Below are 22,169 nucleotides of genomic sequence, written 5' to 3' on the forward strand. Positions count from 1 at the left end.
AAGCAGGGCAACAGTGCCTAGCTCAGGTGACAATCTTTAAGGAAAAGAAACACACAAGGGCGTGGGGAGCTGGCGAAAAGGCAACACTGAGAAATCCACCCTCTGAAACGGACGAAGATGGGCAACAGAGGCTAGCTCAGGTGGCAATCTTTAAGCAAAAGAAACACACAAGGGCGTGGAGACCTGGGGAAAAAGCAGCACTGAGAAATCTACCCTCTGAAACTTACGAGGATGGGCAACAGAGGCTACGTCAGGTGGCAATCGTTAAGCAAAAGAAACACACAAGGGCGTGGAGACCTGGGGAAAAAGCAACACGGAGAAATCCACCCTCTGAAACTGAGGAAGATGGGCAACAGAGGCTACCTCAGGTGGCAATCCTTAAGCAGAAACAAAACCCAAAGGCGTGGAGACATGGGGAAAAAGCAACCCTGAAATATCTACCGTCTGAAACTGTGGAAGATGGGCAAGAGAGGCTGGCTCAGGTGGCAAACTTTAAGCAAAACAAACACACAAGGGCGTGGAGACCTGGGGAAAAGCAGCACTGAGAAATCTACCTTCTGAAACTGATGAGGATGGGCAACAGAGGCTACCTCAGGTGGCAATCATTAAGCAAAAGAAACACACAAGGGCGTGGAGACCTGGGGAAAAAGCAACACGGAGAAATCCACCCTCTGAAACTGAGGAAGATGGGCAACAGAGGCTACCTCAGGTGGCAATCCTTAAGCAGAAACAAAACCCAAAGGCGTGGAGACCTGGGGAAAAAGCAACCCTGAAATATCTACCCTCTGAAACTGAGGAAGATGGGCAAGAGAGGCTGGCTTCAGGTGGCAAACTTTAAGCAAAAGAAACACACAAGGGCGTTGAGACCTGGGGAAAAAGCAGCAGGGAGAAATCCACCCTCTGAAACTGACGAGGATGGGCAATAGAGGCTACCTCAGGTGGCAATCGTGAAGCAAAAGAAACACACAAGGGCGTGGAGACCTGGGGAAAAAGCAACACGGAGAAATCCACCCTCTGAAACTCAGGACGATGGGCAAGAGAGGCTACCTCAGGTGGCAATCGTTAAGCAAAAACAAAACCCAAAGGCGTGGAGACCTGGGTAAAAAGCAACCCTGAAATATCTACCCTCTGAAACTGAGGAAGATGGGCAAGAGAGGCTGGCTTCAGCTGGCAAACTTTAAGCAAAAGAAACACACAAGGGCGTGGAGACCTGGGGAAAAAGCAGCACTGAGAAATCCACCCTCTGAAACTGACGAGGATGGGCAACAGAGGCTACCTCAGGTGGCAATCGTTAAGCAAAAGAAACACACAAGGGCGTGGAGACCTGGGGAAAAAGCAACACGGAGAAATCCACCCTCTGAAACTGACGAACATGGGCAAAAGAAGCTAACTCAGGTTGCAACCTTTAAGCAGAAAAAACAAAAGACGCAAGGGCGTGGAGAGCTGGCGAAAAAGAAACACTGAGAAATCTACCCTCTGAAACCGAAGAAGATGGGCAACAGAGGCTAGCTCAGGTGGCAATCTTTAAGCAAAAAAAAGAAAATAGAAAAATACAATGGCGAGGAGACCCGGTCAAAAAGCAACCCTGAAAAAGGTAACCTCTGAAACTGAGGAAGCAGGGCAACAGTGCCTAGCTCAGGTGACAATCTTTAAGGAAAAGAAACACACAAGGGCGTGGGGAGCTGGCGAAAAGGCAATACTGAGAAATCCACCCTCTGAAACGGACGAAGATGGGCAACAGAGGCTAGCCCAGGTGGCAATCGTTAAGCAAAAACAAAACCCAAAGGCGTGGAGACATGGGGAAAAAGCAACCCTGAAATATCTACCCTCTGAAACTGAGGAAGATGGGCAAGAGAGGCTGGCTTCAGCTGGGAAACTTTAAGCAAAAGAAACACACAAGGGCGTGGAGACCTGGGGAAAAAGCAGCACTGAGAAATCCACCCTCTGAAACTGACGAGGATGGGCAACAGAGGCTACCTCAGGTGGCAATCGTTAAGCAAAAGAAACACACAAGGGCGTGGAGACCTGGGGAAAAGGCAACACGGAGAAATCCACCCTCTGAAACTGACGAACATGGGCAAAAGAAGCTAACTCAGGTTGCAACCTTCAAGCAGAAAAAACAAAAGACGCAAGGGCGTGGAGAGCTGGCGAAAAAGAAACACTGAGAAATCTACCCTCTGAAACCGAAGAAGATGGGCAACAGAGGCTAGCTCAGGTGGCAATCTTTAAGCAAAAAAAAGAAAATAGAAAAATACAATGGCGAGGAGACCCGGTCAAAAAGCAACCCTGAAAAAGGTAACCTCTGAAACTGAGGAAGCAGGGCAACAGTGCCTAGCTCAGGTGACAATGTTTAAGGAAAAGAAAGACACAAGGGCGTGGGGAGCTGGCGAAAAGGCAACACTGAGAAATCCACCCTCTGAAACGGACGAAGATGGGCAACAGAGGCTAGCTCAGGTGGCAATCTTTAAGCAAAAGAAACACACAAGGGCGTGGAGACCTGGGGAAAAAGCAACACGGAGAAATCCACCCTCTGAAACTGAGGAAGATGGGCAACAGAGGCTAGCCCAGGTGGCAATCGTTAAGCAAAAACAAAACACTAAGGCGTGAAGACCTGGGGAAAAAGCAACGCTGAAATATCTACCCTCTGAAACTGAGGAAGATGGGCAAGAGAGGCTGGCTTCAGGTGACAAACTTTAAGCAAAAGAAACACACAAGGGCGTGGAGACCTGGGGAAAAAGCAGCAGGGAGAAATCCACCCTCTGAAACTGACGAGGATGGGCAACAGAGGCTACCTCAGGTGGCAATCGTGAAGCAAAAGAAACACACAAGGGCGTGGAGACCTGGGGAAAAAGCAACACGGAGAAATCCACCCTCTGAAACTGAGGAAGATGGGCAACAGAGGCTACCTCAGGTGGCAATCCTTAAGCAGAAACAAAACCCAAAGGCGTGGAGACATGGGGAAAAAGCAACCCTAAAATATCTACCGTCTGAAACTGTGGAAGATGGGCAAGAGAGGCTGGCTCAGGTGGCAAACTTTAAGCAAAACAAACACACAAGGGCGTGGAGACCTGGGGAAAAGCAGCACTGAGAAATCTACCTTCTGAAACTGATGAGGATGGGCAACAGATGCTACCTCAGGTGGCAATCGTTAAGCAAAAGAAACACACAAGGGCGTGGAGACCTGGGGAAAAAGCAACCCTGAAATATCAACCCTCTGAAATTGAGGAAGATGGGCAACAGAGGCTAGCTCAGGTGGCAATCGTTAAGCAAAAACAAAACCCAAAGGCGTGGAGACCTGGGGAAAAAGCAACCCTGAAATATCTACCCTCTGAAACTGAGGAAGATGGGCAAGAGAGGCTGGCTTCAGGTGGCAAACTTTAAGCAAAAGAAACACACAAGGGCGTGGAGACCTGGGGAAAAAGCAGCAGGGAGAAATCCACCCTCTGAAACTGACGAGGATGGGCAACAGAGGCTACCTCAGGTGGCAATCCTTAAGCAAAAGAAACACACTAGGGCGTGGAGACCTGGGGAAAAAGCAACACGGAGAAATCCACCCTCTGAAACTCAGGACGATGGGCAAGAGAGGCTACCTCAGGTGGCAATCGTTAAGCAAAAACAAAACCCAAAGGCGTGGAGACCTGGGTAAAAAGCAACCCTGAAATATCTACCCTCTGAAACTGAGGAAGATGGGCAAGAGAGGCTGGCTTCAGCTGGCAAACTTTAAGCAAAAGAAACACACAAGGGCGTGGAGACCTGGGGAAAAAGCAGCACTGAGAAATCCACCCTCTGAAACTGACGAGGATGGGCAACAGAGGCTACCTCAGGTGGCAATCGTTAAGCAAAAGAAACACACAAGGGCGTGGAGACCTGGGGAAAAAGCAACACGGAGAAATCCACCCTCTGAAACTGACGAACATGGGCAAAAGAAGCTAACTCAGGTTGCAACCTTTAAGCAGAAAAAACAAAAGACGCAAGGGCGTGGAGAGCTGGCGAAAAAGAAACACTGAGAAATCTACCCTCTGAAACCGAAGAAGATGGGCAACAGAGGCTAGCTCAGGTGGCAATCTTTAAGCAAAAAAAAGAAAATAGAAAAATACAATGGCGAGGAGACCCGGTCAAAAAGCAACCCTGAAAAAGGTAACCTCTGAAACTGAGGAAGCAGGGCAACAGTGCCTAGCTCAGGTGACAATCTTTAAGGAAAAGAAAGACACAAGGGCGTGGGGAGCTGGCGAAAAGGCAACACTGAGAAATCCACCCTCTGAAACGGACGAAGATGGGCAACAGAGGCTAGCTCAGGTGGCAATCTTTAAGCAAAAGAAACACACAAGGGCGTGGAGACCTGGGGAAAAAGCAACCCTGAAATATCAACCCTCTGAAATTGAGGAAGATGGGCAACAGAGGCTAGCTCAGGTGGCAATCGTTAAGCAAAAACAAAACCCAAAGGCGTGGAGACCTGGGTAAAAAGCAACCCTGAAATATCTACCCTCTGAAACTGAGGAAGATGGGCAAGAGAGGCTGGCTTCAGCTGGCAAACTTTAAGCAAAAGAAACACACAAGGGCGTGGAGACCTGGGGAAAAAGCAGCACTGAGAAATCCACCCTCTGAAACTGACGAGGATGGGCAACAGAGGCTACCTCAGGTGGCAATCGTTAAGCAAAAGAAACACACAAGGGCGTGGAGACCTGGGGAAAAAGCAACACGGAGAAATCCACCCTCTGAAACTGACGAACATGGGCAAAAGAAGCTAACTCAGGTTGCAACCTTTAAGCAGAAAAAACAAAAGACGCAAGGGCGTGGAGAGCTGGCGAAAAAGAAACACTGAGAAATCTACCCTCTGAAACCGAAGAAGATGGGCAACAGAGGCTAGCTCAGGTGGCAATCTTTAAGCAAAAAAAAGAAAATAGAAAAATACAATGGCGAGGAGACCCGGTCAAAAAGCAACCCTGAAAAAGGTAACCTCTGAAACTGAGGAAGCAGGGCAACAGTGCCTAGCTCAGGTGACAATCTTTAAGGAAAAGAAACACACAAGGGCGTGGGGAGCTGGCGAAAAGGCAACACTGAGAAATCCACCCTCTGAAACGGACGAAGATGGGCAACAGAGGCTAGCTCAGGTGGCAATCTTTAAGCAAAAGAAACACACAAGGGCGTGGAGACCTGGGGAAAAAGCAACCCTGAAATATCAACCCTCTGAAATTGAGGAAGATGGGCAACAGAGGCTAGCTCAGGTGGCAATCGTTAAGCAAAAACAAAACCCAAAGGCGTGGAGACCTGGGTAAAAAGCAACCCTGAAATATCTACCCTCTGAAACTGAGGAAGATGGGCAAGAGAGGCTGGCTTCAGCTGGCAAACTTTAAGCAAAAGAAACACACAAGGGCGTGGAGACCTGGGGAAAAAGCAGCACTGAGAAATCCACCCTCTGAAACTGACGAGGATGGGCAACAGAGGCTACCTCAGGTGGCAATCGTTAAGCAAAAGAAACACACAAGGGCGTGGAGACCTGGGGAAAAAGCAACACGGAGAAATCCACCCTCTGAAACTGACGAACATGGGCAAAAGAAGCTAACTCAGGTTGCAACCTTTAAGCAGAAAAAACAAAAGACGCAAGGGCGTGGAGAGCTGGCGAAAAAGAAACACTGAGAAATCTACCCTCTGAAACCGAAGAAGATGGGCAACAGAGGCTAGCTCAGGTGGCAATCTTTAAGCAAAAAAAAGAAAATAGAAAAATACAATGGCGAGGAGACCCGGTCAAAAAGCAACCCTGAAAAAGGTAACCTCTGAAACTGAGGAAGCAGGGCAACAGTGCCTAGCTCAGGTGACAATCTTTAAGGAAAAGAAACACACAAGGGCGTGGGGAGCTGGCGAAAAGGCAATACTGAGAAATCCACCCTCTGAAACGGACGAAGATGGGCAACAGAGGCTAGCCCAGGTGGCAATCGTTAAGCAAAAACAAAACCCAAAGGCGTGGAGACATGGGGAAAAAGCAACCCTGAAATATCTACCCTCTGAAACTGAGGAAGATGGGCAAGAGAGGCTGGCTTCAGCTGGGAAACTTTAAGCAAAAGAAACACACAAGGGCGTGGAGACCTGGGGAAAAAGCAGCACTGAGAAATCCACCCTCTGAAACTGACGAGGATGGGCAACAGAGGCTACCTCAGGTGGCAATCGTTAAGCAAAAGAAACACACAAGGGCGTGGAGACCTGGGGAAAAGGCAACACGGAGAAATCCACCCTCTGAAACTGACGAACATGGGCAAAAGAAGCTAACTCAGGTTGCAACCTTCAAGCAGAAAAAACAAAAGACGCAAGGGCGTGGAGAGCTGGCGAAAAAGAAACACTGAGAAATCTACCCTCTGAAACCGAAGAAGATGGGCAACAGAGGCTAGCTCAGGTGGCAATCTTTAAGCAAAAAAAAGAAAATAGAAAAATACAATGGCGAGGAGACCCGGTCAAAAAGCAACCCTGAAAAAGGTAACCTCTGAAACTGAGGAAGCAGGGCAACAGTGCCTAGCTCAGGTGACAATCTTTAAGGAAAAGAAACACACAAGGGCGTGGGGAGCTGGCGAAAAGGCAACACTGAGAAATCCACCCTCTGAAACGGACGAAGATGGGCAACAGAGGCTAGCTCAGGTGGCAATATTTAAGCAAAAGAAACACACAAGTGCGTGGAGACCTGGGGAAAAAGCAGCACTGAGAAATCTACCCTCTGAAACTTACGAGGATGGGCAACAGAGGCTACGTCAGGTGGCAATCCTTAAGCAAAAGAAACACACAAGGGCGTGGAGACCTGGGGAAAAAGCAACACGGAGAAATCCACCCTCTGAAACTGAGGAAGATGGGCAACAGAGGCTACCTCAGGTGGCAATCCTTAAGCAGAAACAAAACCCAAAGGCGTGGAGACATGGGGAAAAAGCAACCCTGAAATATCTACCGTCTGAAACTGTGGAAGATGGGCAAGAGAGGCTGGCTCAGGTGGCAAACTTTAAGCAAAACAAACACACAAGGGCGTGGAGACCTGGGGAAAAGCAGCACTGAGAAATCTACCTTCTGAAACTGATGAGGATGGGCAACAGAGGCTACCTCAGGTGGCAATCTTTAAGCAAAAGAAACACACAAGGGCGTGGAGACCTGGGGAAAAAGCAACACGGAGAAATCCACCCTCTGAAACTGAGGAAGATGGGCAACAGAGGCTACCTCAGGTGGCAATCCTTAAGCAGAAACAAAACCCAAAGGCGTGGAGACCTGGGGAAAAAGCAACCCTGAAATATCTACCCTCTGAAACTGAGGAAGATGGGCAAGAGAGGCTGGCTTCAGGTGGCAAACTTTAAGCAAAAGAAACACACAAGGGCGTTGAGACCTGGGGAAAAAGCAGCAGGGAGAAATCCACCCTCTGAAACTGACGAGGATGGGCAATAGAGGCTACCTCAGGTGGCAATCGTGAAGCAAAAGAAACACACAAGGGCGTGGAGACCTGGGGAAAAAGCAACACGGAGAAATCCACCCTCTGAAACTCAGGACGATGGGCAAGAGAGGCTACCTCAGGTGGCAATCGTTAAGCAAAAACAAAACCCAAAAGCGTGGAGACCTGGGTAAAAAGCAACCCTGAAATATCTACCCTCTGAAACTGAGGAAGATGGGCAAGAGAGGCTGGCTTCAGCTGGCAAACTTTAAGCAAAAGAAACACACAAGGGCGTGGAGACCTGGGGAAAAAGCAGCACTGAGAAATCTACCCTCTGAAACTGACGAGGATGGGCAACAGAGGCTACCTCAGGTGGCAATCGTTAAGCAAAAGAAACACACAAGGGCGTGGAGACCTGGGGAAAAAGCAACACGGAGAAATCCACCCTCTGAAACTGACGAACATGGGCAAAAGAAGCTAACTCAGGTTGCAACCTTTAAGCAGAAAAAACAAAAGACGCAAGGGCGTGGAGAGCTGGCGAAAAAGAAACACTGAGAAATCTACCCTCTGAAACCGAAGAAGATGGGCAACAGAGGCTAGCTCAGGTGGCAATCTTTAAGCAAAAAAAAGAAAATAGAAAAATACAATGGCGAGGAGACCCGGTCAAAAAGCAACCCTGAAAAAGGTAACCTCTGAAACTGAGGAAGCAGGGCAACAGTGCCTAGCTCAGGTGACAATCTTTAAGGAAAAGAAAGACACAAGGGCGTGGGGAGCTGGCGAAAAGGCAACACTGAGAAATCCACCCTCTGAAACGGACGAAGATGGGCAACAGAGGCTAGCTCAGGTGGCAATCTTTAAGCAAAAGAAACACACAAGGGCGTGGAGACCTGGGGAAAAAGCAACACGGAGAAATCCACCCTCTGAAACTGAGGAAGATGGGCAACAGAGGCTAGCCCAGGTGGCAATCGTTAAGCAAAAACAAAACACTAAGGCGTGAAGACCTGGGGAAAAAGCAACGCTGAAATATCTACCCTCTGAAACTGAGGAAGATGGGCAAGAGAGGCTGGCTTCAGCTGGCAAACTTTAAGCAAAAGAAACACACAAGCGCGTGGAGACCTGGGGAAAAAGCAGCACTGAGAAATCCACCCTCTGAAACTGACGAGGATGGGCAACAGAGGCTACCTCAGGTGGCAATCGTTAAGCAAAAGAAACACACAAGGGCGTGGAGACCTGGGGAAAAAGCAACCCTGAAATATCAACCCTCTGAAATTGAGGAAGATGGGCAACAGAGGCTAGCTCAGGTGGCAATCGTTAAGCAAAAACAAAACCCAAAGGCGTGGAGACCTGGGGAAAAAGCAACCCTGAAATATCTACCCTCTGAAACTGAGGAAGATGGGCAAGAGAGGCTGGCTTCAGGTGGCAAACTTTAAGCAAAAGAAACACACAAGGGCGTGGAGACCTGGGGAAAAAGCAGCAGGGAGAAATCCACCCTCTGAAACTGACGAGGATGGGCAACAGAGGCTACCTCAGGTGGCAATCCTTAAGCAAAAGAAACACACTAGGGCGTGGAGACCTGGGGAAAAAGCAACACGGAGAAATCCACCCTCTGAAACTCAGGACGATGGGCAAGAGAGGCTACCTCAGGTGGCAATCGTTAAGCAAAAACAAAACCCAAAAGCGTGGAGACCTGGGTAAAAAGCAACCCTGAAATATCTACCCTCTGAAACTGAGGAAGATGGGCAAGAGAGGCTGGCTTCAGCTGGCAAACTTTAAGCAAAAGAAACACACAAGGGCGTGGAGACCTGGGGAAAAAGCAGCACTGAGAAATCTACCCTCTGAAACTGACGAGGATGGGCAACAGAGGCTACCTCAGGTGGCAATCGTTAAGCAAAAGAAACACACAAGGGCGTGGAGACCTGGGGAAAAAGCAACACGGAGAAATCCACCCTCTGAAACTGACGAACATGGGCAAAAGAAGCTAACTCAGGTTGCAACCTTTAAGCAGAAAAAACAAAAGACGCAAGGGCGTGGAGAGCTGGCGAAAAAGAAACACTGAGAAATCTACCCTCTGAAACCGAAGAAGACGGGCAACAGAGGCTAGCTCAGGTGGCAATCTTTAAGCAAAAAAAAGAAAATAGAAAAATACAATGGCGAGGAGACCCGGTCAAAAAGCAACCCTGAAAAAGGTAACCTCTGAAACTGAGGAAGCAGGGCAACAGTGCCTAGCTCAGGTGACAATCTTTAAGGAAAAGAAACACACAAGGGCGTGGGGAGCTGGCGAAAAGGCAACACTGAGAAATCCACCCTCTGAAACGGACGAAGATGGGCAACAGAGGCTAGCTCAGGTGGCAATCTTTAAGCAAAAGAAACACACAAGGGCGTGGAGACCTGGGGAAAAAGCAACACGGAGAAATCCACCCTCTGAAACTGAGGAAGATGGGCAACAGAGGCTAGCCCAGGTGGCAATCGTTAAGCAAAAACAAAACACTAAGGCGTGAAGACCTGGGGAAAAAGCAACGCTGAAATATCTACCCTCTGAAACTGAGGAAGATGGGCAAGAGAGGCTGGCTTCAGGTGACAAACTTTAAGCAAAAGAAACACACAAGGGCGTGGAGACCTGGGGAAAAAGCAGCAGGGAGAAATCCACCCTCTGAAACTGACGAGGATGGGCAACAGAGGCTACCTCAGGTGGCAATCGTGAAGCAAAAGAAACACACAAGGGCGTGGAGACCTGGGGAAAAAGCAACACGGAGAAATCCACCCTCTGAAACTGAGGAAGATGGGCAACAGAGGCTACCTCAGGTGGCAATCCTTAAGCAGAAACAAAACCCAAAGGCGTGGAGACATGGGGAAAAAGCAACCCTGAAATATCTACCGTCTGAAACTGTGGAAGATGGGCAAGAGAGGCTGGCTCAGGTGGCAAACTTTAAGCAAAACAAACACACAAGGGCGTGGAGACCTGGGGAAAAGCAGCACTGAGAAATCTACCTTCTGAAACTGATGAGGATGGGCAACAGATGCTACCTCAGGTGGCAATCGTTAAGCAAAAGAAACACACAAGGGCGTGGAGACCTGGGGAAAAAGCAACCCTGAAATATCAACCCTCTGAAATTGAGGAAGATGGGCAACAGAGGCTAGCTCAGGTGGCAATCGTTAAGCAAAAACAAAACCCAAAGGCGTGGAGACCTGGGGAAAAAGCAACCCTGAAATATCTACCCTCTGAAACTGAGGAAGATGGGCAAGAGAGGCTGGCTTCAGGTGGCAAACTTTAAGCAAAAGAAACACACAAGGGCGTGGAGACCTGGGGAAAAAGCAGCACTGAGAAATCCACCCTCTGAAACTGACGAGGATGGGCAACAGAGGCTACGTCAGGTGGCAATCCTTAAGCAAAAGAAACACACAAGGGCGTGGAGACCTGGGGAAAAAGCAACACGGAGAAATCCACCCTCTGAAACTGAGGAAGATGGGCAACAGAGGCTACCTCAGGTGGCAATCCTTAAGCGGAAACAAAACCCAAAGGCGTGGAGACATGGGGAAAAAGCAACCCTGAAATATCTACCGTCTGAAACTGTGGAAGATGGGCAAGAGAGGCTGGCTCAGGTGGCAAACTTTAAGCAAAACAAACACACAAGGGCGTGGAGACCTGGGGAAAAGCAGCACTGAGAAATCTACCTTCTGAAACTGATGAGGATGGGCAACAGAGGCTACCTCAGGTGGCAATCTTTAAGCAAAAGAAACACACAAGGGCGTGGAGACCTGGGGAAAAAGCAACACGGAGAAATCCACCCTCTGAAACTGAGGAAGATGGGCAACAGAGGCTACCTCAGGTGGCAATCCTTAAGCAGAAACAAAACCCAAAGGCGTGGAGACCTGGGGAAAAAGCAACCCTGAAATATCTACCCTCTGAAACTGAGGAAGATGGGCAAGAGAGGCTGGCTTCAGGTGGCAAACTTTAAGCAAAAGAAACACACAAGGGCGTTGAGACCTGGGGAAAAAGCAGCAGGGAGAAATCCACCCTCTGAAACTGACGAGGATGGGCAATAGAGGCTACCTCAGGTGGCAATCGTGAAGCAAAAGAAACACACAAGGGCGTGGAGACCTGGGGAAAAAGCAACACGGAGAAATCCACCCTCTGAAACTCAGGACGATGGGCAAGAGAGGCTACCTCAGGTGGCAATCGTTAAGCAAAAACAAAACCCAAAAGCGTGGAGACCTGGGTAAAAAGCAACCCTGAAATATCTACCCTCTGAAACTGAGGAAGATGGGCAAGAGAGGCTGGCTTCAGCTGGCAAACTTTAAGCAAAAGAAACACACAAGGGCGTGGAGACCTGGGGAAAAAGCAGCACTGAGAAATCTACCCTCTGAAACTGACGAGGATGGGCAACAGAGGCTACCTCAGGTGGCAATCGTTAAGCAAAAGAAACACACAAGGGCGTGGAGACCTGGGGAAAAAGCAACACGGAGAAATCCACCCTCTGAAACTGACGAACATGGGCAAAAGAAGCTAACTCAGGTTGCAACCTTTAAGCAGAAAAAACAAAAGACGCAAGGGCGTGGAGAGCTGGCGAAAAAGAAACACTGAGAAATCTACCCTCTGAAACCGAAGAAGATGGGCAACAGAGGCTAGCTCAGGTGGCAATCTTTAAGCAAAAAAAAGAAAATAGAAAAATACAATGGCGAGGAGACCCGGTCAAAAAGCAACCCTGAAAAAGGTAACCTCTGAAACTGAGGAAGCAGGGCAACAGTGCCTAGCTCAGGTGACAATCTTTAAGGAAAAGAAACACACAAGGGCGTGGGGAGCTGGCGAAAAGGCAACACTGAGAAATCCACCCTCTGAAACGGACGAAGATGGGCAACAGAGGCTAGCTCAGGTGGCAATCTTTAAGCAAAAGAAACACACAAGGGCGTGGAGACCTGGGGAAAAAGCAACACGGAGAAATCCACCCTCTGAAACTGAGGAAGATGGGCAACAGAGGCTAGCCCAGGTGGCAATCGTTAAGCAAAAACAAAACACTAAGGCGTGAAGACCTGGGGAAAAAGCAACGCTGAAATATCTACCCTCTGAAACTGAGGAAGATGGGCAAGAGAGGCTGGCTTCAGGTGACAAACTTTAAGCAAAAGAAACACACAAGGGCGTGGAGACCTGGGGAAAAAGCAGCAGGGAGAAATCCACCCTCTGAAACTGACGAGGATGGGCAACAGAGGCTACCTCAGGTGGCAATCGTGAAGCAAAAGAAACACACAAGGGCGTGGAGACCTGGGGAAAAAGCAACACGGAGAAATCCACCCTCTGAAACTGAGGAAGATGGGCAACAGAGGCTACCTCAGGTGGCAATCCTTAAGCAGAAACAAAACCCAAAGGCGTGGAGACATGGGGAAAAAGCAACCCTGAAATATCTACCGTCTGAAACTGTGGAAGATGGGCAAGAGAGGCTGGCTCAGGTGGCAAACTTTAAGCAAAACAAACACACAAGGGCGTGGAGACCTGGGGAAAAGCAGCACTGAGAAATCTACCTTCTGAAACTGATGAGGATGGGCAACAGATGCTACCTCAGGTGGCAATCGTTAAGCAAAAGAAACACACAAGGGCGTGGAGACCTGGGGAAAAAGCAACCCTGAAATATCAACCCTCTGAAATTGAGGAAGATGGGCAACAGAGGCTACCTCAGGTGGCAATCGTTAAGCAAAAACAAAACCCAAAGGCGTGGAGACCTGGGGAAAAAGCAACCCTGAAATATCTACCCTCTGAAACTGAGGAAGATGGGCAAGAGAGGCTGGCTTCAGGTGGCAAACTTTAAGCAAAAGAAACACACAAGGGCGTGGAGACCTGGGGAAAAAGCAGCAGGGAGAAATCCACCCTCTGAAACTGACGAGGATGGGCAACAGAGGCTAACTCAGGTGGCAATCGTGAAGCAAAAGAAACACACTAGGGCGTGGAGACCTGGGGAAAAAGCAACACGGAGAAATCCACCCTCTGAAACTCAGGACGATGGGCAAGAGAGGCTACCTCAGGTGGCAATCGTTAAGCAAAAACAAAACCCAAAGGCGTGGAGACCTGGGTAAAAAGCAACCCTGAAATATCTACCCTCTGAAACTGAGGAAGATGGGCAAGAGAGGCTGGCTTCAGCTGGCAAACTTTAAGCAAAAGAAACACACAAGGGCGTGGAGACCTGGGGAAAAAGCAGCACTGAGAAATCCACCCTCTGAAACTGACGAGGATGGGCAACAGAGGCTACCTCAGGTGGCAATCGTTAAGCAAAAGAAACACACAAGGGCGTGGAGACCTGGGGAAAAAGCAACACGGAGAAATCCACCCTCTGAAACTGACGAACATGGGCAAAAGAAGCTAACTCAGGTTGCAACCTTTAAGCAGAAAAAACAAAAGACGCAAGGGCGTGGAGAGCTGGCGAAAAAGAAACACTGAGAAATCTACCCTCTGAAACCGAAGAAGATGGGCAACAGAGGCTAGCTCAGGTGGCAATCTTTAAGCAAAAAAAAGAAAATAGAAAAATACAATGGCGAGGAGACCCGGTCAAAAAGCAACCCTGAAAAAGGTAACCTCTGAAACTGAGGAAGCAGGGCAACAGTGCCTAGCTCAGGTGACAATCTTTAAGGAAAAGAAACACACAAGGGCGTGGGGAGCTGGCGAAAAGGCAACACTGAGAAATCCACCCTCTGAAACGGACGAAGATGGGCAACAGAGGCTAGCTCAGGTGGCAATCTTTAAGCAAAAGAAACACACAAGGGCGTGGAGACCTGGGGAAAAAGCAACACGGAGAAAACCACCCTCTGAAACTGAGGAAGACGGGCAACAGAGGCTAGCCCAGGTGGCAATCGTTAAGCAAAAACAAAACCCAAAGGCGTGGAGACATGGGGAAAAAGCAACCCTGAAATATCTACCCTCTGAAACTGAGGAAGATGGGCAAGAGAGGCTGGCTTCAGCTGGGAAACTTTAAGCAAAAGAAACACACAAGGGCGTGGAGACCTGGGGAAAAAGCAGCACTGAGAAATCCACCCTCTGAAACTGACGAGGATGGGCAACAGAGGCTACCTCAGGTGGCAATCGTTAAGCAAAAGAAACACACAAGGGCGTGGAGACCTGGGGAAAAAGCAACACGGAGAAATCCACCCTCTGAAACTGACGAACATGGGCAAAAGAAGCTAACTCAGGTTGCAACCTTCAAGCAGAAAAAACAAAAGACGCAAGGGCGTGGAGAGCTGACGAAAAAGAAACACTGAGAAATCTACCCTCTGAAACCGAAGAAGATGGGCAACAGAGGCTAGCTCAGGTGGCAATCTTTAAGCAAAAAAAAGAAAATAGAAAAATACAATGGCGAGGAGACCCGGTCAAAAAGCAGCCCTGAAAAAGGTAACCTCTGAAACTGAGGAAGCAGGGCAACAGTGCCTAGCTCAGGTGACAATCTTTAAGGAAAAGAAACACACAAGGGCGTGGGGAGCTGGCGAAAAGGCAACACTGAGAAATCCACCCTCTGAAACGGACGAAGATGGGCAACAGAGGCTAGCTCAGGTGGCAATCTTTAAGCAAAAGAAACACACAAGGGCATGGAGACCTGGGGAAAAAGCAGCACTGAGAAATCTACCCTCTGAAACTTACGAGGATGGGCAACAGAGGCTACCTCAGGTGGCAATCCTTAAGCAAAAGAAACACACAAGGGCGTGGAGACCTGGGGAAAAAGCAACACGGAGAAATCCACCCTCTGAAACTGAGGAAGATGGGCAACAGAGGCTACCTCAGGTGGCAATCCTTAAGCAGAAACAAAACCCAAAGGCGTGGAGACATGGGGAAAAAGCATCCCTGAAATATCTACCGTCTGAAACTGAGGAAGATGGGCAAGAGAGGCTGGCTTCAGGTGGCAAACTTTAAGCAAAAGAAACACACAAGGGCGTTGAGACCTGGGGAAAAAGCAGCAGGGAGAAATCCACCCTCTGAAACTGACGAGGATGGGCAATAGAGGCTACCTCAGGTGGCAATCGTGAAGCAAAAGAAACACACAAGGGCGTGGAGACCTGGGGAAAAAGCAACACGGAGAAATCCAACCTCTGAAACTCAGGACGATGGGCAAGAGAGGCTACCTCAGGTGGCAATCGTTAAGCAAAAACAAAACCCAAAGGCGTGGAGACCTGGGTAAAAAGCAACCCTGAAATATCTACCCTCTGAAACTGAGGAAGATGGGCAAGAGAGGCTGGCTTCAGCTGGCAAACTTTAAGCAAAAGAAACACACAAGGGCGTGGAGACCTGGGGAAAAAGCAGCACTGAGAAATCTACCCTCTGAAACTGACGAGGATGGGCAACAGAGGCTACCTCAGGTGGCAATCGTTAAGCAAAAGAAACACACAAGGGCGTGGAGACCTGGGGAAAAAGCAACACGGAGAAATCCACCCTCTGAAACTGACGAACATGGGCAAAAGAAGCTAACTCAGGTTGCAACCTTTAAGCAGAAAAAAGAAAAGACGCAAGGGCGTGGAGAGCTGGCGAAAAAGAAACACTGAGAAATCTACCCTCTGAAACCGAAGAAGATGGGCAACAGAGGCTAGCTCAGGTGGCAATCTTTAAGCAAAAAAAAGAAAATAGAAAAATACAATGGCGAGGAGACCCGGTCAAAAAGCAACCCTGAAAAAGGTAACCTCTGAAACTGAGGAAGCAGGGCAACAGTGCCTAGCTCAGGTGACAATCTTTAAGGAAAAGAAAGACACAAGGGCGTGGGGAGCTGGCGAAAAGGCAACACTGAGAAATCCACCCTCTGAAACGGACGAGGATGGGCAACAGAGGCTACCTCAGGTGGCAATCGTGAAGCAAAAGAAACACACAAGGGCGTGGAGACCTGGGGAAAAAGCAACACGGAGAAATCCACCCTCTGAAACTGAGGAAGATGGGCAACAGAGGCTACCTCAGGTGGCAATCCTTAAGCAGAAACAAAACCCAAAGGCGTGGAGACATGGGGAAGAAGCAACCCTGAAATATCTACCGTCTGAAACTGTGGAAGATGGGCAAGAGAGGCTGGCTCAGGTGGCAAACTTTAAGCAAAACAAACACACAAGGGCGTGGAGACCTGGGGAAAAGCAGCACTGAGAAATCTACCTTCTGAAACTGATGAGGATGGGCAACAGATGCTACCTCAGGTGGCAATCGTTAAGCAAAAGAAACACACAAGGGCGTGGAGACCTGGGGAAAAAGCAACCCTGAAATATCAACCCTCTGAAATTGAGGAAGATGGGCAACAGAGGCTAGCTCAGGTGGCAATCGTTAAGCAAAAACAAAACCCAAAGGCGTGGAGACCTGGGGAAAAAGCAACCCTGAAATATCTACCCTCTGAAACTGAGGAAGATGGGCAAGAGAGGCTGGCTTCAGGTGGCAAACTTTAAGCAAAAGAAACACACAAGGGCGTGGAGACCTGGGGAAAAAGCAGCAGGGAGAAATCCACCCTCTGAAACTGACGAGGATGGGCAACAGAGGCTACCTCAGGTGGCAATCGTGAAGCAAAAGAAACACACAAGGGCGTGGAGACCTGGGGAAAAAGCAACACGGAGAAAACCACCCTCTGAAACTGAGGAAGATGGGCAACAGAGGCTAGCCCAGGTGGCAATCGTTAAGCAAAAACAAAACACTAAGGCGTGAAGACCTGGGGAAAAAGCAACACGGAGAAATCCACCCTCTGAAACTGACGAACATGGGCAAAAGAAGCTAACTCAGGTTGCAACCTTTAAGCAGAAAAAACAAAAGACGCAAGGGCGTGGAGAGCTGGCGAAAAAGAAACACTGAGAAATCTACCCTCTGAAACCGAAGAAGATGGGCAACAGAGGCTAGCTCAGGTGGCAATCTTTAAGCAAAAAAAAGAAAATAGAAAAATACAATGGCGAGGAGACCCGGTCAAAAAGCAACCCTGAAAAAGGTAACCTCTGAAACTGAGGAAGCAGGGCAACAGTGCCTAGCTCAGGTGACAATCTTTAAGGAAAAGAAACACACAAGGGCGTGGGGAGCTGGCGAAAAGGCAACACTGAGAAATCCACCCTCTGAAACGGACGAAGATGGGCAACAGAGGCTAGCCCAGGTGGCAATCGTTAAGCAAAAACAAAACCCAAAGGCGTGGAGACATGGGGAAAAAGCAACCCTGAAATATCTACCCTCTGAAACTGAGGAAGATGGGCAAGAGAGGCTGGCTTCAGCTGGGAAACTTTAAGCAAAAGAAACACACAAGGGCGTGGAGACCTGGGGAAAAAGCAGCACTGAGAAATCCACCCTCTGAAACTGACGAGGATGGGCAACAGAGGCTACCTCAGGTGGCAATCGTTAAGCAAAAGAAACACACAAGGGCGTGGAGACCTGGGGAAAAAGCAACACGGAGAAATCCACCCTCTGAAACTGACGAACATGGGCAAAAGAAGCTAACTCAGGTTGCAACCTTCAAGCAGAAAAAACAAAAGACGCAAGGGCGTGGAGAGCTGACGAAAAAGAAACACTGAGAAATCTACCCTCTGAAACCGAAGAAGATGGGCAACAGAGGCTAGCTCAGGTGGCAATCTTTAAGCAAAAAAAAGAAAATAGAAAAATACAATGGCGAGGAGACCCGGTCAAAAAGCAACCCTGAAAAAGGTAACCTCTGAAACTGAGGAAGCAGGGCAACAGTGCCTAGCTCAGGTGACAATCTTTAAGGAAAAGAAAGACACAAGGGCGTGGGGAGCTGGCGAAAAGGCAACACTGAGAAATCCACCCTCTGAAACGGACGAAGATGGGCAACAGAGGCTAGCTCAGGTGGCAATCTTTAAGCAAAAGAAACACACAAGGGCGTGGAGACCTGGGGAAAAAGCAGCACTGAGAAATCTACCCTCTGAAACTTACGAGGATGGGCAACAGAGGCTACCTCAGGTGGCAATCCTTAAGCAAAAGAAACACACAAGGGCGTGGAGACCTGGGGAAAAAGCAACACGGAGAAATCCACCCTCTGAAACTGAGGAAGATGGGCAACAGAGGCTACCTCAGGTGGCAATCCTTAAGCAGAAACAAAACCCAAAGGCGTGGAGACATGGGGAAAAAGCATCCCTGAAATATCTACCGTCTGAAACTGAGGAAGATGGGCAAGAGAGGCTGGCTTCAGGTGGCAAACTTTAAGCAAAAGAAACACACAAGGGCGTTGAGACCTGGGGAAAAAGCAGCAGGGAGAAATCCACCCTCTGAAACTGACGAGGATGGGCAATAGAGGCTACCTCAGGTGGCAATCGTGAAGCAAAAGAAACACACAAGGGCGTGGAGACCTGGGGAAAAAGCAACACGGAGAAATCCAACCTCTGAAACTCAGGACGATGGGCAAGAGAGGCTACCTCAGGTGGCAATCGTTAAGCAAAAACAAAACCCAAAGGCGTGGAGACCTGGGTAAAAAGCAACCCTGAAATATCTACCCTCTGAAACTGAGGAAGATGGGCAAGAGAGGCTGGCTTCAGCTGGCAAACTTTAAGCAAAAGAAACACACAAGGGCGTGGAGACCTGGGGAAAAAGCAGCACTGAGAAATCTACCCTCTGAAACTGACGAGGATGGGCAACAGAGGCTACCTCAGGTGGCAATCGTTAAGCAAAAGAAACACACAAGGGCGTGGAGACCTGGGGAAAAAGCAACACGGAGAAATCCACCCTCTGAAACTGACGAACATGGGCAAAAGAAGCTAACTCAGGTTGCAACCTTTAAGCAGAAAAAAGAAAAGACGCAAGGGCGTGGAGAGCTGGCGAAAAAGAAACACTGAGAAATCTACCCTCTGAAACCGAAGAAGATGGGCAACAGAGGCTAGCTCAGGTGGCAATCTTTAAGCAAAAAAAAGAAAATAGAAAAATACAATGGCGAGGAGACCCGGTCAAAAAGCAACCCTGAAAAAGGTAACCTCTGAAACTGAGGAAGCAGGGCAACAGTGCCTAGCTCAGGTGACAATCTTTAAGGAAAAGAAAGACACAAGGGCGTGGAGAGCTGGCGAAAAGGCAACACTGAGAAATCCACCCTCTGAAACGGACGAAGATGGGCAACAGAGGCTAGCTCAGGTGGCAATCTTTAAGCAAAAGAAACACACAAGGGCGTGGAGACCTGGGGAAAAAGCAACACGGAGAAATCCACCCTCTGAAACTGAGGAATATGGGCAACAGAGGCTAGCCCAGGTGGCAATCGTTAAGCAAAAACAAAACACTAAGGCGTGAAGACCTGGGGAAAAAGCAACGCTGAAATATCTACCCTCTGAAACTGAGGAAGATGGGCAAGAGAGGCTGGCTTCAGGTGACAAACTTTAAGCCAAAGAAACACACAAGGGCGTGGAGACCTGGGGAAAAAGCAGCAGGGAGAAATCCACCCTCTGAAACTGACGAGGATGGGCAACAGAGGCTACCTCAGGTGGCAATCGTGAAGCAAAAGAAACACACAAGGGCGTGGAGACCTGGGGAAAAAGCAACACGGAGAAATCCACCCTCTGAAACTGAGGAAGATGGGCAACAGAGGCTACCTCAGGTGGCAATCCTTAAGCAGAAACAAAACCCAAAGGCGTGGAGACATGGGGAAGAAGCAACCCTGAAATATCTACCGTCTGAAACTGTGGAAGATGGGCAAGAGAGGCTGGCTCAGGTGGCAAACTTTAAGCAAAACAAACACACAAGGGCGTGGAGACCTGGGGAAAAGCAGCACTGAGAAATCTACCTTCTGAAACTGATGAGGATGGGCAACAGATGCTACCTCAGGTGGCAATCGTTAAGCAAAAGAAACACACAAGGGCGTGGAGACCTGGGGAAAAAGCAACCCTGAAATATCAACCCTCTGAAATTGAGGAAGATGGGCAACAGAGGCTAGCTCAGGTGGCAATCGTTAAGCAAAAACAAAACCCAAAGGCATGGAGACCTGGGGAAAAAGCAACCCTGAAATATCTACCCTCTGAAACTGAGGAAGATGGGCAAGAGAGGCTGGCTTCAGGTGGCAAACTTTAAGCAAAAGAAACACACAAGGGCGTGGAGACCTGGGGAAAAAGCAGCAGGGAGAAATCCACCCTCTGAAACTGACGAGGATGGGCAACAGAGGCTACCTCAGGTGGCAATCGTGAAGCAAAAGAAACACACAAGGGCGTGGAGACCTGGGGAAAAAGCAACACGGAGAAAACCACCCTCTGAAACTGAGGAAGATGGGCAACAGAGGCTAGCCCAGGTGGCAATCGTTAAGCAAAAACAAAACACTAAGGCGTGAAGACCTGGGGAAAAAGCAACACGGAGAAATCCACCCTCTGAAACTGACGAACATGGGCAAAAGAAGCTAACTCAGGTTGCAACCTTTAAGCAGAAAAAACAAAAGACGCAAGGGCGTGGAGAGCTGGCGAAAAAGAAACACTGAGAAATCTACCCTCTGAAACCGAAGAAGATGGGCAACAGAGGCTAGCTCAGGTGGCAATCTTTAAGCAAAAAAAAGAAAATAGAAAAATACAATGGCGAGGAGACCCGGTCAAAAAGCAACCCTGAAAAAGGTAACCTCTGAAACTGAGGAAGCAGGGCAACAGTGCCTAGCTCAGGTGACAATCTTTAAGGAAAAGAAACACACAAGGGCGTGGGGAGCTGGCGAAAAGGCAACACTGAGAAATCCACCCTCTGAAACGGACGAAGATGGGCAACAGAGGCTAGCTCAGGTGGCAATCTTTAAGCAAAAGAAACACACAAGGGCGTGGAGACCTGGGGAAAAAGCAACACGGAGAAAACCACCCTCTGAAACTGAGGAAGACGGGCAACAGAGGCTAGCCCAGGTGGCAATCGTTAAGCAAAAACAAAACCCAAAGGCGTGGAGACATGGGGAAAAAGCAACCCTGAAATATCTACCCTCTGAAACTGAGGAAGATGGGCAAGAGAGGCTGGCTTCAGCTGGGAAACTTTAAGCAAAAGAAACACACAAGGGCGTGGAGACCTGGGGAAAAAGCAGCACTGAGAAATCCACCCTCTGAAACTGACGAGGATGGGCAACAGAGGCTACCTCAGGTGGCAATCGTTAAGCAAAAGAAACACACAAGGGCGTGGAGACCTGGGGAAAAAGCAACACGGAGAAATCCACCCTCTGAAACTGACGAACATGGGCAAAAGAAGCTAACTCAGGTTGCAACCTTCAAGCAGAAAAAACAAAAGACGCAAGGGCGTGGAGAGCTGGCGAAAAAGAAACACTGAGAAATCTACCCTCTGAAACCGAAGAAGATGGGCAACAGAGGCTAGCTCAGGTGGCAATCTTTAAGCAAAAAAAAGAAAATAGAAAAATACAATGGCGAGGAGACCCGGTCAAAAAGCAACCCTGAAACAGGTAACCTCTGAAACTGAGGAAGCAGGGCAACAGTGCCTAGCTCAGGTGACAATCTTTAAGGAAAAGAAACACACAAGGGCGTGGGGAGCTGGCGAAAAGGCAACACTGAGAAATCCACCCTCTGAAACGGACGAAGTTGGGCAACAGAGGCTAGCTCAGGTGGCAATCTTTAAGCAAAAGAAACACACAAGGGCGTGGAGACCTGGGGAAAAAGCAGCACTGAGAAATCTACCCTCTGAAACTTACGAGGATGGGCAACAGAGGCTACCTCAGGTGGCAATCCTTAAGCAAAAGAACCACACAAGGGCGTGGAGACCTGGGGAAAAAGCAACACGGAGAAATCCACCCTCTGAAACTGAGGAAGATGGGCAACAGAGGCTACCTCAGGTGGCAATCCTTAAGCAGAAACAAAACCCAAAGGCGTGGAGACATGGGGAAAAAGCAACCCTGAAATATCTACC

This window comes from Equus asinus, unplaced genomic scaffold, assembly GCF_041296235.1.
Source record: "Equus asinus isolate D_3611 breed Donkey unplaced genomic scaffold, EquAss-T2T_v2 contig_810, whole genome shotgun sequence".
NCBI lineage: Eukaryota > Metazoa > Chordata > Mammalia > Perissodactyla > Equidae > Equus > Equus asinus.